Raw genomic sequence first — 16,061 nt, 5'->3', positions numbered from 1 at the left:
ATGATACAAATACAGGCAGATTGAAAAACAAACATATAGATGGGTGGATGAATGGATATATGGATGGATGGATTGACAGATACAAATATAGATAGATTGTAAAAAGGGAAATTTGGATGGATTGTCAAATGGGCAGACAGAGAAAGGACAGACAGACAGACAGACAGACAGACAGATATGGATGGATGGATGGATGGATGGATAGATGGATAGATGGCTGGATGGATAGATAGATAGATAGATAGATAGATAGATAGATAGATAGATAGATAGATAGATAGATAGATAGATAGATAGATAGATAGATAGATAGATAGATAGATAGATAGATAGATAGATAGATAGATAGATAGATAGATAGATCACATGTTGTTTCCTTGTTGCTGTTTATTTGTGCCATTGCCAGTGTCTGCTGTTTTTCCCTCAAAGTGTGAATTGGCTTCAGGTATGAAAATAGATCCTGTTTCACCCACCACACAGCTAAAACACTCCCAGTACACAACCTGACTCTGTGTGGAATTCAAAACAAGACCGTCACATGGAATATAGATGACTTCTGGGATTTGATTCTGCCACTCTCCAGCAGAAAGGAGTCTGAAGATAATAGAGGAGGAACTAAAACACACAATTATTCTGAAATCACTGCAAGTAAATTGTTTCAGATAGAACCCTTGGCACAGTCGCGCAGAGCTGTTAATCATATCCAGACCGTTAGGCTCGTTTAACAGGCTTCTCCTACACTCTCTGACTGATCCTAGTGTCAGCAAGTGGAAGAGAGAGTGCGTGTCATTTCTCCACAAACTTCCTGCATCAGATTAATTTGTCTGTATACTCAGAAATGATATTTGCCACTATTCAACTGCATTGTATTGTACTGTAATTATGGTTCACCTCATTTATTAAACACACTTGTCTCACACAGAGCAATTTATCCTTCTGGTTGGCTGACATGTTTTTTGTTTCCCATTTAATAATAGAGCATACAGAGAAGGTAATGAAGAGTATGAGAATAACAGTGGATAGTCTCTGTTTTTCGAACATAAGTAATCACAAGAGGCACATCTGAACATGTTAATATCAGGTGAAAATGATAATAATAATAATAATAATAATAATATTAGTAATAATAGTAATGATAATAATAATAATTCATCATTCATTCATTTTCTTATCGGCTTAGTCCCTTTATTAATCCGGGGTCGCCACAGTGGAATGAACTGCCAACTTATCCAGCATGTTTTTACGCAGCTGATGCCCTTCCAGCCGCAACCCATGTCTGGGAAACATCCACACACACATTCACACACACACACACTCATACACTACGAACAAATATGCCTCGCATAATAATAATAATAATAATAATAATAATTATAATAATAATAATAATAATAATAATTCATTAATTTTCTTTTTGGCTTAGTCCCTCTTTTTAAAACCACCACTTTATCCGGCATAAGTGTTATGAGGTGTTGAATCCAATTATGATATGAGGATGTTTAGGAGGCCCTGATGGACAGAGGCCAGTGGGCAAATTTGGCCAGGATGCTGGAGTTAAATTCCTATTCTTTTTTGAACATGTAACATATATGCTGAAGATAAACATTTTGTTCAACATTCCATGAGAATAGCCTGGTTTCAATTTCCGGGGCAATTTAGATCACTCGGTGACAAAAAGTCTGGCCTAAAAAAAATTCCTGCTGACAAGTAACGAGTTTGGGACGTTCCACAGAGCAGTCCTAAAGTACTCTCTGCCGACTTCAAAGGGACATGGCAGATAGGAGGAAAAACCCATCTAGCAGCCCTCTCCTCACAGAAGAAAAAGACATTCCTCTCCAATGTTTTAGTATATTTAAACAAAGACATTTAGAACCCAAATCTCTTGTTTAATTACACTTAACTTTTGTAAAGTGTACCATTCCTCATAGTTTATACAAATTCGTACATTTTAGGCCTTTTTAAGGCATAAATAATATGAGGATGTGAAAAATCATGTTGATGTACTTTTAAACCCCCCATGTTTGGTACCGATGGGTTTCTGCTGACATTTTACATCACATGATGCATAGAGCAAGATCATAACTCGCATTGCTTTATTCTTTAAAGCCCTGTATTAAATGCCTGTCCGCATGCTCTGGGCTGGCACTCAAATTTGCATACGAGCAGCCTCGAGACAAAGGAAGGGTTCGCGCGCAAACTTTGTCCTGAAATCATTAGTCAGAATGCTGAACGGGTTGTCATGTGACCTGCAGGTATAACCAGACTTCTCCCCAAACATCCAGAGAGAACGTCCGAACAAAGAACATCATTGACGGTGGCCCCTTTGAGGGGCCAAAGCATATAAACAGGTCAGTACTGAAAGTTGGGGTTGGCAGCATGGTGTATTATGTAAAATAAATAATGAAAATAAAAGAAAAAAGAAAATAAAAAAGAAAAGGGAGAGAAAAGGGAAAATATATTAAACTGAATTAGCTGGGGGTGGCACATTCTTCAAACTTGTGTTTTTATGTCAAGAAGAGTTGTATGCTAGTGCTACATCAGCACTAGTACTCACCTATAAGGTACAAACTAAAAATGTAAGATGGGCAACCATTTATTCAAAAGTAACTACTTCAAGCTTCAGAGATTTGACATGCTCTGAGAATACCAACCAAATGTTAGAAAACTTGATCATTGAACCTCAAAGACTATATTTAATTTTTCTTCTAATTTAACAAAAAATAAGGCATCTTTAACCTATTAGGTATAGGATGGGGGTTGAGGAGACTTCTACTGCAAAAAAAAAAAAAAAAAAATTACCTAGCTAATAATGACATAAAAGCAATTAATTCTAGAAAATAGGAAGGTAACTCACAGTCAGGGGGTAGAACTCTAAACAGGCCAACTGATGGAGAAGAATAAATTTTAACAGATGTAATTTCTGAAAATGAATCAAAAACAGACTTCCAAAAAGGAAACAAAGCTGGACAGGTCTAGAACAAGTGAACTAGATTTGCAGGTTCAGCATGACATTTGTCACAGTTTGGGATCAATAGCAGGGAACATGCGAGCCAGTTTACACTTAGACCAGTGAACTCTGTGGACTACTTTGCACTGTAGAATCCCATGACGAGCACATAAAGATGATCTATGGACCTTTTGTAAAACAGTTGACCAAATAGCTTCTTCTATGTCTATGTTAAGATCCCTAGCCCAAATAAAATGCAAACTTTCAGAGGTAGAGAGATGGGACTAGAACAAGGAGATGTAAATCTTAGAGATGGATCCATTTTGAATGGGATTGAGATGGTATCAATCAGGGTAGAGGGTGGTATAGTAGGGAATCCTGGAAAGTGTTTACGAACAAAATCTTGAATCTAAAAATATCTGTAAGGTTAGGACTTTGGTAGACTAAACACTTGAGTTAGTTTTCAAATGATGCACAAACATTATCAATGTGAGGTCTTTAATAGAAACAATTCCACATCTCACCCATGTTACAAAAGCCTTATCAAGTGAGGGAGGAAAAGAAGGCTTAGAGTGCACAGGGAACAGAAGAGGTGTGATCTGTAAATTAAAGTGATGTCTGAGCTGAACCCATATTTTAAGACTTTTAAGAATATCTGTGTGGAGTTTGTATGTACTGCATTTTCTCTGTCTGCTCCGGATTCCCCCACAAGCCCAAATACATGCGGTACAGGTGAATTGGGTAAGATAAATTGACTGAAGGGTATGTGTGTGAATGACTGTGTGTGGATGTTTCCCAGGGATGGTTTGCAGCTGGAAGGGCATCCGCTGCGTAAAACATATGTTGGATGAGTTGGTGGTTCATTCCAAGGTTATAATAGTTTGGGATTTTTCATTAGTTTTGGTTTCTATTTCGTTTTGACTTTTTGTTTTCGAATTCAGTTAGTTTCAATTAGTTTTAGAGGCAAATTTTCTAATTTTTATTAGTTTCTATATTTAAAAATGTCTTAGTTTTAGTTTAGTTTTTATTAGTTTCAGTACTAGTTTCATTTTTTTTTCTAAATGAAGATATTTGTTAGGTGCAAGATTCAAAATCAACAGGATAAATATTGTATAATAAAAACACAGTCATACATTTTTTGAAACATGTATTCAGAGGACACATGAACTATCATCTACCACAACCATCTGCCCATCCTCAAATTCAAATACAACAGCCCACAAGATAGCAGCCCTAAGTACAATATGTGTGCAAGGCTGCTTCTGAGGTTAGACACACAGTAGTGACGGGCAGGGCCGGATTAACCAATGGCCATTATGGGCACATGCCCAGGGGCCCGTCCGCACTTAGATTTTGCCTACTCTTCATCACAAGGAAGACAAGTAGGAATCATTAATAAGTGTGTGTATTATGGAGGAGTCAGATTCCTAGAATTGGATTGGAGAGATGTTATCCAAATCATGTGCATAGTAAGTTTGTAGAAGTTATACATTAAAAATACCCTTAAATATAAATTTTAGCACTGCTTCAGTAAACTTGAACAAGTATATTAAAATACATTCATTTCCTCAAGTTGTATTAGTATTTGTTTTTCAAACAAAAAATGGTCTTTAAATGCTTTAAAAATAAGTTAAATCTTTGTAGACTGGAAATGTATGTACTGTGTATCATTTATTTAACAAATGTGGCCAATACATTATAGTTTAATTTTATTTAACAAATTTTATATTAATCCTATGTTTTAATTCAACCATAGGGGTGCGGCTATAGGGGGCCTACAAGACATTGCGCCCAGGGGCCTCTGAATTATTACTCCGGGCCTGGTGATGGGAAATTCAGATTTTTAACGCTGATGTTAGGACTAAACATTATGTAGTCAGCAATAGTAATTTCAGTCAGTTAAAACATCACCATGATCTGAAAAATGTCTTACAGTAAAGATTTACTAACTGTAAACCCAACTAAATCATGACTTATTTAAATCATGTCTTCAAATTACATTATGATTGTCTGTTATGAAATAAATTTACGTTTCACCAGGTCCTCTCATTTAAGCCCTCGGTTTACCCACGCTGCAGTTGTTCCAAGCTCAGTTCATTCACACAGCAGGCTGTACTGTTTGTGTTTGGTTCACTGAATCATGCATGCGCAGTATTATCGGTTCACTGCTTCTCAATGTAACGTTACTGTTCTGATAACTGAATGAGAGTATATATTGGATTATTTAGAGTCAGAAGGGGTATTAGGCTTGTTATAAAGTAAGTAGTTTGTGGATAAGTGCTTGAGTGGCGAATCGTTTCAAAAGATTCAGTTCGATTTGGTGAAGTAGTTCAACTGGTTCACTTAGAAGATCTGGTTAAAAAGATTTGTTCACAATCGTGATACAGAAATAAAACCCATTATTGGACACAAAAGTGTAAAAGTAATAGTTTTAAGTCTCTGTATTTAATGCTGTCACCGTGCTGCTGTCATGTCCGCTCATTGTTTTTGTCGCAGGAGCAACAGAGAGGACTGACTGGAGGAGAACTAGCTGAATCTGGCCAGTGGGAGCAGGAGACTCTGAGGTGGGAAAGGGTCAAACATCAGCAGCGAGGATTATATCTACTTCTAAAAGTCTTACAGTAAGATTACACAGCAAATTCATCAGAGTTAAATTCTCGGTGTTGAAGCATTTCAGAGTAAAGTGTTGACGTTAAAGAGTTAGATTTTGATAAATGAATATAATAAGAGTTAAAATTTATTTTATTCAGTGAGAAATCAAGGAGTTATCTTTTCAACACTTGGTGGTGTTATTTCCAACATCCGGGAATTCATGCAGCCCCAGTCACTGAAGAATTTTCCAGACGCCATTTTCCATCTGAGGTTTAGAACAGCAACTGGTGAGTCAAACTACCTAAATGTTGGTATTTTACTGACTTTCTTTAAGGAAATACAGTTGTAAACACATTGTTAATTTAATAACTTTAGAATGGAGTGACAATTTTAAACTTCTGCAGTTCATTCATGGTCGTTTGTGTATCTAGCTTAACTGCATTACTATTGACTTTTTCAAGAATGTTTTTATATATGCTCACGCATACAAAGTGCATAAAAACATCAAATGTACATGTTCAACGCATTTCTGTCACGCTTAATGCCATTTTGTGCGTTGTTTCCCATCTATAAAATAAAATCGACACTTCTCCTTTAATTTGAAGCAAACTAGCAAGGGAATCCCCGGAGCCGCCTAACAGCCTACTCTGCCCGGATGCTAACGGCAACACAGGACGGTTTCCATAAGCTCTGGAGAGTTTCTAAAACATATCTGGTGAGTAAATCAACACATGCTTACTTGTAAAAGGCTTCCTGACTAAAACAAATGATTGTTTGTTATTCGTGTACGTTAATTTGGTTATTTTAAACACTGCGGCCCTTTTAAACTGGTTGATTCGTGGCCGTCCATATACCGTAAGTCCATAGACTCGTGTGATAACGTACGCTTGAATTATATTAAGTGTTGACAACCATTAAAGTCGAAATGTTAACATTAATGCCTTTTAAATGACCGCGTTTGCACTTTCTCGGACATTTAACGTTACAGAACTCTCCCGGAAGTTGCGGGACTAACGTTAACGTTATCCCGCAAATGCACAGAGACTCCCAGATGCCCAAGTAGATGCCCGCAAATGAATGATTATTTCCCGGAAATCGCGCGTCTCCCGCTCGGTCATTAAACACTTTCCACACCCCTCTCCACCGCATGCCTCCCAGCTCTTCAGGTACGTCGCGCGCAAGTCACCCCCACCGCTCTTTAGGTACGTCGCGCGCAACTCATCTCATTGCTCTTCAGGTACCCATCTCTCCCGCTACTTCCCGCAAATCAACTCTGTAACCCCCGAAAATGACTTTTCCCAACTCGGGATGTCTGACGTTAGTAAGTTAGGCTATTTCTGTAGTCAGGAACATCTTAGTCAAACTTTTTCTCCCGCATGATATTGTGCTTATAGACTAAACCTAGCATGTACACAACATTTCCGTTTTATTAAAGACAATTTAGTGCGTTGTAAACAGCCACCTGTCTGTAAAATTAATCAACTGATTCATATTTGAGCAGCCTAATGATGATACAGGTTTGATTTGTAGATTTATTATCAATAATCAACATCTGAATCAAAAGATATCTGAAAAAGTGTGAGGCATACTTTGTGATGTTCATCTCTCCTTTTTATCTGAAGGTTATGCATATGTGTTAGATACTAATGTGTTGTTGTTTTTTAACAGCCACAGTTCTCTATACAATAACACAAGACCCTGTGATGGTGACGGATGGTGTATTTCCAGAGTTGGTGAAATGACCAAACACACCTTCTTGGTCATATGTGGTGATAATAATGAAGGTATGTTTGATAAAGTTCTGTATTTGTTTCACAATAAGCTGAGAGGGTATTAGAGCATTCAAGAATAACAAATGACATGAAGGTGATAGGTTTTGTATTGTGGGTGATCTGTTACTTAAATAATGTTTTGCTCTTTGCTTTGCACTTTTCCTCTTCTGCTTATCCTAATATTTTAGATTATATTTGGACCTGAAACATCTGCTAGACTCCAGGAAAGGTGGCGTCAATACTGGACCTGAAAGGGCCTAACAAGTTAAATCTGGTAAAGAAACGCGCACGCACACACACGCAGGCACACACTTACATAAAACTGTAAGTTTATGAATATTTTTTACACTGTGGCCAATATTTTGGGGAAGTCAGCATCACTAAATGATATAAAAGATTTTAAGCTCCTCTAAATTTTGCTCCAAGTGTTGTGTTAAATTCAGGATTCTGGACAGACAGCTGCCTGTTTTTCCAGTTCTAGTCATAGTGGTTAACCTAATTGTTTTTGGAGATCCAACAGTGATGTATGTGTTTTTTCTACTTTTCCATATCCTGTCACCTCAACCAGCTGGGAGAGTCAAGTTGTGGATCATCATGAAGATTTTCAAAAGGTGAGTTTAGATTTCTTGAATGTTTTATTTACTTTAAATGTTCTTTTAAATATATCATAGAATTTGATTGCAATTTGTTTTCAAACATTTTTCTTAGTCATGCTGGAATCTTGAAGAGTTCTTAGATGAGCTTCACCCTATATCCGTGCATCAGGAACCACCAGACGAGCGATCAGCAGCTACTACATCATCATGGATAAAACGGTCATCCTGTGGCTGGGAAGCACATCTTTCACAGGACATGCTTGATGAGATTTCCTAGCTAAAGTTTGTTTTCACACAAGTTTACAGCATTTATACCCTCATAAACTGCTGTGTTTGATATGGAGGACCAAGGAAACACCAGAAGTGAAAGATTTGCACGCCAAGTTGTTTAAAATGTCATTTCTGAAGAAAACTATGCGTTTAGCAGAAAACTATGAGTGACACTATATTGAACTTTCAAATTGCACTGATGAAACATCAAGTTTGGACTAAAGGACTGAAACTATTTTGTTGATACTGTCTGTACTAATAAAACATTTAAAGCATATTTGACATTGTTGCATTTTAAAAACTGAATGAATTGTTGAAGCGGTGAATGTTTTCAAATAAAATGTTTTTTCTTTTGTAATTTACAGTCTATTTGACCTTTTTACCATATTTACACTCAAGAGAGTTGAATAAAATAACAACATATTGTAGTAAAAAAATTACTACCAGGCGGTGTTAAATATAGTTACATTTTTAACTCTGCCCAGAGTTAAAATTAACCCTTACTTCGGTGTCAATGTGCCAACCCTTTTGAAAGTGTTAATTTAACTAAGTTTTGAGTGGACCCCATGAGACACTTTCAAAGTGTTGAAATTAACACCCATAGAGTTGTTTTGGGTCCTCATATTTTGCTGTGTATGTATTAAATACATTTACAAATACGAAAACGAAGGAGGTTATTGCTATAATTTTAGTTAGTTTTAGTTAGTTTTGTCTGTACACAGTTTCAATTAGTTCTAGTTTTTGAAAACACTCGGGTTTTTATTTTTATTTCAGTTAATGACAATTATTTTACATTTTAGTTTTTTCAGTCATTTTCGTTAACTATAATGACCTTGGATCATTAAAGAGAAGTGAGTTAGGGAGTGCCACATGAAGCCGCCTCAATCCTTATCCAAGCAGGAGGTTCGTCATTAGAAAGGAACCAGAATAGCATGACTAATACCATTAGTCAGTTTGTGATCGCTCATCTTCCCCAAATTGTACTAAATTGTTTAAATAAGACCGTACAAATTCATAAAAATTAACCACTAAATCAAAAAGTTACGAACTGCCATGAGATTGTGTTGGTTAAAGCACATTTTAAACATTTTAAATCCTTTTCATTCTTTGTTTTTTTTTCTTATACTTGTTGTATTTTATTCAGTTTCTTATTCTTGTTCGTGCAAAACATTTTGAATTAGCATTGTGTATGAAATGTGTTATATAAATAAACTTGCCTTGTTTTTCTAAATGTTGTATGAGATGAAATGAGAAATAAGGCCAAAAATGCAATGAAAGCAGGCTATGTTTTTTTTTCAAGGTTTTAAGTACATTCTCAAAGAAATTTTACTTACTTCTATCCCTTTTGTGCACTTCAACATAACTCCAATTTGAGTATCTGTAGATGTTTAGGATGATGTTGTGTCGAATTGAGGTATTGTGGTAAAGTTTAAATTTTGGCCAACTCTAAATAACATTTCCTTTAGGTAATGAGGACAAGTTGAGCCAAGTTTTAGTATAAGTTAAAATCTTTTAACTTATTTTTAATTAATTGGAAATGAGAGATTTGTAACTTGCAATGGAGTTAAACTATAACATGTACTTTTTTTTTTTTTTAAAGGATGAGTTTCAGGTACTAGGGATGTCCAGATCCGATCATGTGATCGTAAATCGGGTGAGATCACGCAGACACAATTGGAATCGGATGTTACCTCCTGATCAGGACTCGACTATATGTATATGATATGGATTCACATTTTTTTTTTACACATCAAAAGTTATTAGGTGTCACAGAGTTAGACCTCTTTCTTGACTTCACACAGAAACAGCAATGCGTGTGGTGTGACATCACTTTGTTGTAGAGACACTATTGGTAAAATGCAGACAAAGTAAAACACGGAAGTAGCTTAAAGCAGAAAGCGCGACTATGTCTGCTGTCTCGATGTATTATAAAGTTGATGACGACAACATTGCCATAGCAAACTGTGAGATATGTAAACTTGGAATTGCCTGCTGGGTATTTTAAGTTGAAGTGCTATTATATTAGTTTGATTTTATATTTACTGTTGCACTAAGTCCAAAAGTGAAACATTTATGTTATTTATTACTTGAAATAAATAAAATATAAGGAACATCTTGAATCTGTTTCTTCCTTCCTCTTTATTCTTTTTTATGTACTGTATTATAGAAGTAGCAGATTGGGTTTTGGTATCGGCAGATACCCTAAATCAAATTACTCTGACTCGAGGGCAAATACACATGATCGGAACATCCCTATCAGGTACTCTTCATATCTCCACTTACAATTTTACTTATTTACTGCAGAATTAATTTTCTCATTTATTTCTGGCAGTTTTAGCCTCCTAAAAATGACTAAGTTGACAAAGTAACTAAAGTCAACAACAGAATGTCTGAAAATGTCACCTGATACATTTCCTCGGTTAAGAACAATGCAAGTTAATATCTTATAAACAAAATCATATTGTATACACAATATCTTGTGTAAAATTGCCACAATATTGCAATAAATAACAGGGAGTGTAAGCAAATATAAAATCACCTTCTGACCAATATTTCTGTTCTCCTTTATTAAAAACATTATCATCGACTTTCCCCCTTTTGCTATCAGAGCAAATGGAAAATTACAAGAAAACAATATCTGTTGTAGTTTCCGTTGGCCTCATATTCTGTTGAACTGCAGGCTTTTGCTAGAATAACTCTAAAAAGAAAGAAAACCTACAGCAATTACTGTACAAGTAATTCGTTTGACTGCCAATACGTGGATTTTTTTCCAAATTAGGTTGATATTCCTGCAAACAGAATAGCAGAAGTCACGATGATACTCTCATTTTTGAGAGTTGTATATATTACTACTGCTTCTTCACAGAAATAGTGTTACACTTCAGTGTAATTCAACAGGGAGTCATGTGAGAGGAAACACAAACCCATTTTTCTTCTCTGTCTAGGCGCCACACACAAAAGATATTAGAAATTGATCAGACCACCGAGAAATTCAAAAGCAGGCAAAATATTTCACTAAGACTCAAGAGATTTAGCCAAGATATATTTCCAAGGCATTAATCTATATTATTTTCTATATGACAGAAAAATGAAACAGGAACACCCATTACTTATTCAAGTAATTTTTTAAAAGTTAGCCAGTCTATAATGCGCTCTGTTTATTTATATCTGCAGTGCTCATTGACCAAGCCAAGAGTGCCATCTGCACAATGCTAGAATGACGGCCTTTAATGTTTTCCTTGGAGAAACAACATTATAAATTTATTATTACAATCTCCTGACTGACTGGCTCAATTAACTTCTCTGAGAGCAGTTCTCTAAGTCTCAGCAGCAGATGACAAGCTCTGCAAATTACAGACAGGAAAAGAACAATTTTGCGGGAAGCTTATAAGCTGTCTGATAGACATTTAACTCATGTCATTTGTCATTGGCACATTTGAAAAGGTTTGAAACTGGAATGAAGATTATTAACATACTGACCAAGGTCATTTTAGTAAATCAGAACTAAAATTAAGGCTAAAACTATTGGTAAACATTTCCGTTAATGGAAAAAAATAATAAAAATTCACAATAAATAAAACCCTAAAACTAAATGAAACTAACAACAGTTACTGTAAAACAAACTGAATTAAAATAATAATTTACAAAAATAAATAATAGTTTTTAAAATGAAAAGGCACTCATTCTTTGGTGGAAAATCTGACCAGCAGCTGTTCAGAGAAACATCTGTAGATGCACTTTCCCATGTTCCAAGTAAATGATTATATACAAAAACATTCATTCTATAAAACTATAACTACATATACAATATGATTCTTAATATGACGAATATTGTCTGAATTGTTCATAAATGAACCTTTATTCATTGCATTTGTATGGTCTTGAATTCAGTGTTTGTTCAAAAATAATTTGGCTTGGTTGTGTTCTGTGAACTTTGCTAAACTACTGAAACTAAAACTGAATCTAAATGTATATAAACTACACAGAAATGTTTTCACAAAAAAAAAAAAACTAAATTAAACAAACTAAATAGTCAATGAAACAAACTTAAACTAAACTGAAATGTACAGCAAATTTAAAAATAGTATAAAAAAAACTTTAAATACACTAAACTATGCTGATTCTGACAGAATCTAAATTATTGTGTTCCGTGTAACAATGCAATCTAATAGCTATTCATAACTTTTCATATTATTCATAACTGATTTAGTGGCTAATTCATATGAATTTGTATAATCTCATTCTTACATTTGGGTAGGATTTTACTATCCACAATGATGGTTTTGTTCAGGGATGGGGTGTGCGGGCATGCCTTTCTTTAAAAATTATACATATTTGAACCAATTAAGTCATATGAAGTTGTACGAATTAGTCACTTACTGTAAACACAGATAACACTTGTGAGATCGGGTGAATGTGGTGGACTTTAAAATTTACAATGTTTACAAAACATTTCGGATGAATGAGGAATATGATTAATGAATCTTTTAAAATATCACAATTAGAAATTGTAGAATTTGACATTGAATCTTATTCTGTTGTGAGATATATGGTTCAGAATTTCATTAGATTATAATGACTCGGTCATTAACTTTAAAATCAAGAGTTTTTGATTCTTCACATACTTTCCATATGCCAGGGAAACCCATTTAAAATTGTCCATATGGGTGTTTTGGCTTGGTTATTCATTCATTTATTCATTCTTTTTCGGCTTAGTCCTTTCATTTATCAGGGGTCACCACAGCAGAATGAACCGCCAACTTATCCAGCCGGGCTTCTTGCTGTGAGGCGATTGTGCTACCCACTGTGCCACCGTAACATCCATTTCTGCTTGGTTAATATAGAATCAATATAGATACTAAGGTCCTAAGATTAATCTAGTGTTTTAGTTTGTGCATTAATATGATTTCATTCAGATCCTGTAATTATCCTGTAAAAAGCCTCATCCAATAAATTGTAATATGCATTGTATTTGTTTTTTTAATGAGAAACACAGCTTCATCTTTATAATCCAATCAATTACATCAGAAAGCTGAAACAATACATGTTGCTTAAAGGCGGTTCATTCCGCTGTGGCGACCTCTGATAAATCAGAGACTAAGCCGAAAGAAAATGAATGAATATGTGCTGTTTTGATGCTTTAGGATGAAATGGATTGCTGTATAAATACTTTAGCTTAAACCACAGTGGAGCATCGTTTCTTCCACTTTACCACTAGTTATTACACAAAATAAACATTAAACAGCATCTTACATCTCATGTAACCTCAATTAAAGTTTCAACCAGTGAAAGACATCAATAAGAGAGCTTGTAAACCATGTCATGCCGCATTAGATTTACCCCAGGCAAGTCATTCAGTGTCTACAGATCATTAGTATACTAGAGTAATGAACTCAAGAGAACAGCATTTTTTCATATATTTGCACAAAATAATCTATTTATTAGATTTTACCTAATTTGTGATGCTATAGTTATTTAATGTAATGTTTAAATAAATTTGCCATAAAAATGTATGTAAATGTATGTAAAACACTATTTGTTTGGCTTTTTGGAATTGATTATTAATTATATCTAAAAAATAAATAGCAATAGAATTTAATAGTTTGAGACTCTGTGGTAAATTGTGAATTTTAATGAGTTTTTATAGTTATGTACAAGAAGCAGGAAAGCCTATTGAACTTATCTACAATGTGGAACTGTGCTCATTTTTGCGATTGTTTTAGAACTTCCGATTCAGTTGCCAATGGAACAAATTAATAAAAATAATTAACGCAGAAAATGTTCAAACTATTTGCTCTACAAACAAGTGTGTTCATGACTATACAGACAAAGTAGAAAATTATATTAAGAAAACATCAGTTTACAACATCAAGCAGGAAAACAAGCTGCTTTTAACACCTAAAAATGAATGGAAGTGAATGAGACCGCAAGTCTCAACCCAAAAAGATTTAAATGACAGTGCCCGCTTGTACATGGAAAATAAGTTGAATATTCATTCATTCATTTTCTTGTCGGCTTAGTCCCTTTATTAATCCGGGGTCGCCACAGCGGAATGAACCGCCAACTTATCCAGCAAGTTTTTACGCAGCGGATGCCCTTCCAGCTGCAACCCATCGCTGGGAAAATAAGGAGAATATATTTAATTAAAATGTAGCTGTGTTTTACATGGATTTACACTTTCAAACTGCATTATGGGACCTTGAATTCTGCTCCGAGAAATTTTGGTTACTGAAAACAACACAAATATCAGTGCATGTCAGAACTTCTCCAGAGCCCTAAAACACCCTCAGACCTCAGAGGGTTAAAAGTCTTACAAACATTTGTTGTAGTTAGAAAATATTTATATAGCTTCAGTTGATTTAATTGTGTTAAGCTGTGTTTGAGTAAAAGTTAAAATGTGTAAAAATGGTTTAAAAATATAATTTAAAAAATAATTAAGTTTACTAATAATAAAAGCATATCAAATCAAATCACTTTTATTGTCACATCATCAGCAGCATGTGTGCTATGATGAGTGAAAAGCTTAGGTGCTGGCTTCAGATAGTACAAAATACAACGACAGGTCAAAATACAGACAGTGCAAATACAACAACATCATTCATTCATTTTCTTGTCGGCTTAGTCCCTTTATTAATCTGGGTGGCAGAATGAACCGCAAACTTATCTAGCACGTTTTTGCGCCGTGGATATCCTTCCAGCCGCAACCCATCTCTGGGAAACATCCACAACACTCATTGACACACACTCATTCACTATGTACAATTTATCCTACCCAAATTACCTGTACCACATGTTTATGGACTGAGGGGGAAACCGGAGTACCCCGAGGAAACCCTGGAGAATATGCAAACTCAACACAGAAAAGCCAGCTAAGCCGAGGAACGAACCAGCAACCCAGCGACCTTCTTGCTCTGAGGCAACAGCACTACCTACTGTGCCACTGCTTCGCCCTACAACAACATACTCCTCAAAAAAAAATAATTAATAAAAAAATACAAGGACAATGTAACATTGACAGTGATATGCGATATAATTATAAACGGTGTATTATTAATAAAAACATTGTTATTGGAATACATTTTCAAGGATATACAAATTTTTGGCTAAATTTACCAACAATTCCTGTTTTTAAGTCTGTATCCACAATATATTTTTTATTCTTTCAGTGAAAACTGCCATAAGAGATGTAGTGCGTTGTCTTCAAAGAAACAACAGCAGTTTCCCAAGGCACAAGACAGACAGACTGGCTAGAGTAACTCACTGTGCCAAAAAAGAAAAGGATTATTGATTTTCCTTTAATAAAATACCTTCAACAGAGCATATGCTCATTTCCATCTCTTTATAGTTTTAACACCATTGTAACGTCCAAACTATTCCCATGAATTAAACAGCTGGGGTGAGAAGTCCTGCCGCTGCTTTCACACATTAATGGGATTATTGAACAGTAATCCCCCGTCTCATTTCTTCTCTATTGTTTCATAGTGTATCCCAAAAGAGGATTTGTATTACGTGTAGCACAATGTCTGTTATGTAATTGATATTAATTGTAGCACCCTTCATATGTGATTAGCAGATCTCATGGGGAAACTACAAAAATCAACAGAAGTTTACTAGTCTCCAAGGCGAGGAAACAAGAGGAATTAACACACATTTCAACACACACTTGGGGAGCTATTTCACACATTACATCTGTATTTTAACACCCAGAGATAAATATTAATATTAATAATTAATTATTCACATTCAGTTAAAGTATTTACTAGCATTAACTAAATATGAACAATCTTGTATAGCATTTATTAATTATGCCCCTCACAAAAAAACTAAACTCTTCATTTTTGCAATTTGAAAAAACAACAACAACAACATCTGTTTACTTCATCT

At 35.0% G+C, this 16,061-nt stretch overlaps 1 long non-coding RNA gene across 1 annotated transcript; it reads left to right on the top strand.

Moving 5' to 3' along the window:
* Positions 1 to 3,508: 3,508 nt before the first annotated feature.
* LOC137496815 (uncharacterized) lies at positions 3,509 to 8,535 on the top strand. The gene is made up of 7 exons (XR_011017417.2): positions 3,509 to 5,568; positions 5,698 to 5,826; positions 6,145 to 6,254; positions 7,208 to 7,323; positions 7,500 to 7,585; positions 7,880 to 7,922; positions 8,020 to 8,535. It is a non-coding gene; the product is annotated as an uncharacterized lncRNA (long non-coding RNA).
* Positions 8,536 to 16,061: the final 7,526 nt, after the last annotated feature.

This window comes from Danio rerio, chromosome 12 (assembly GCF_049306965.1).
Source record: "Danio rerio strain Tuebingen ecotype United States chromosome 12, GRCz12tu, whole genome shotgun sequence".
Taxonomy (NCBI): Eukaryota; Metazoa; Chordata; class Actinopteri; order Cypriniformes; family Danionidae; genus Danio; species Danio rerio.
This window is presented reverse-complemented; position numbering and strand designations above follow the sequence as displayed.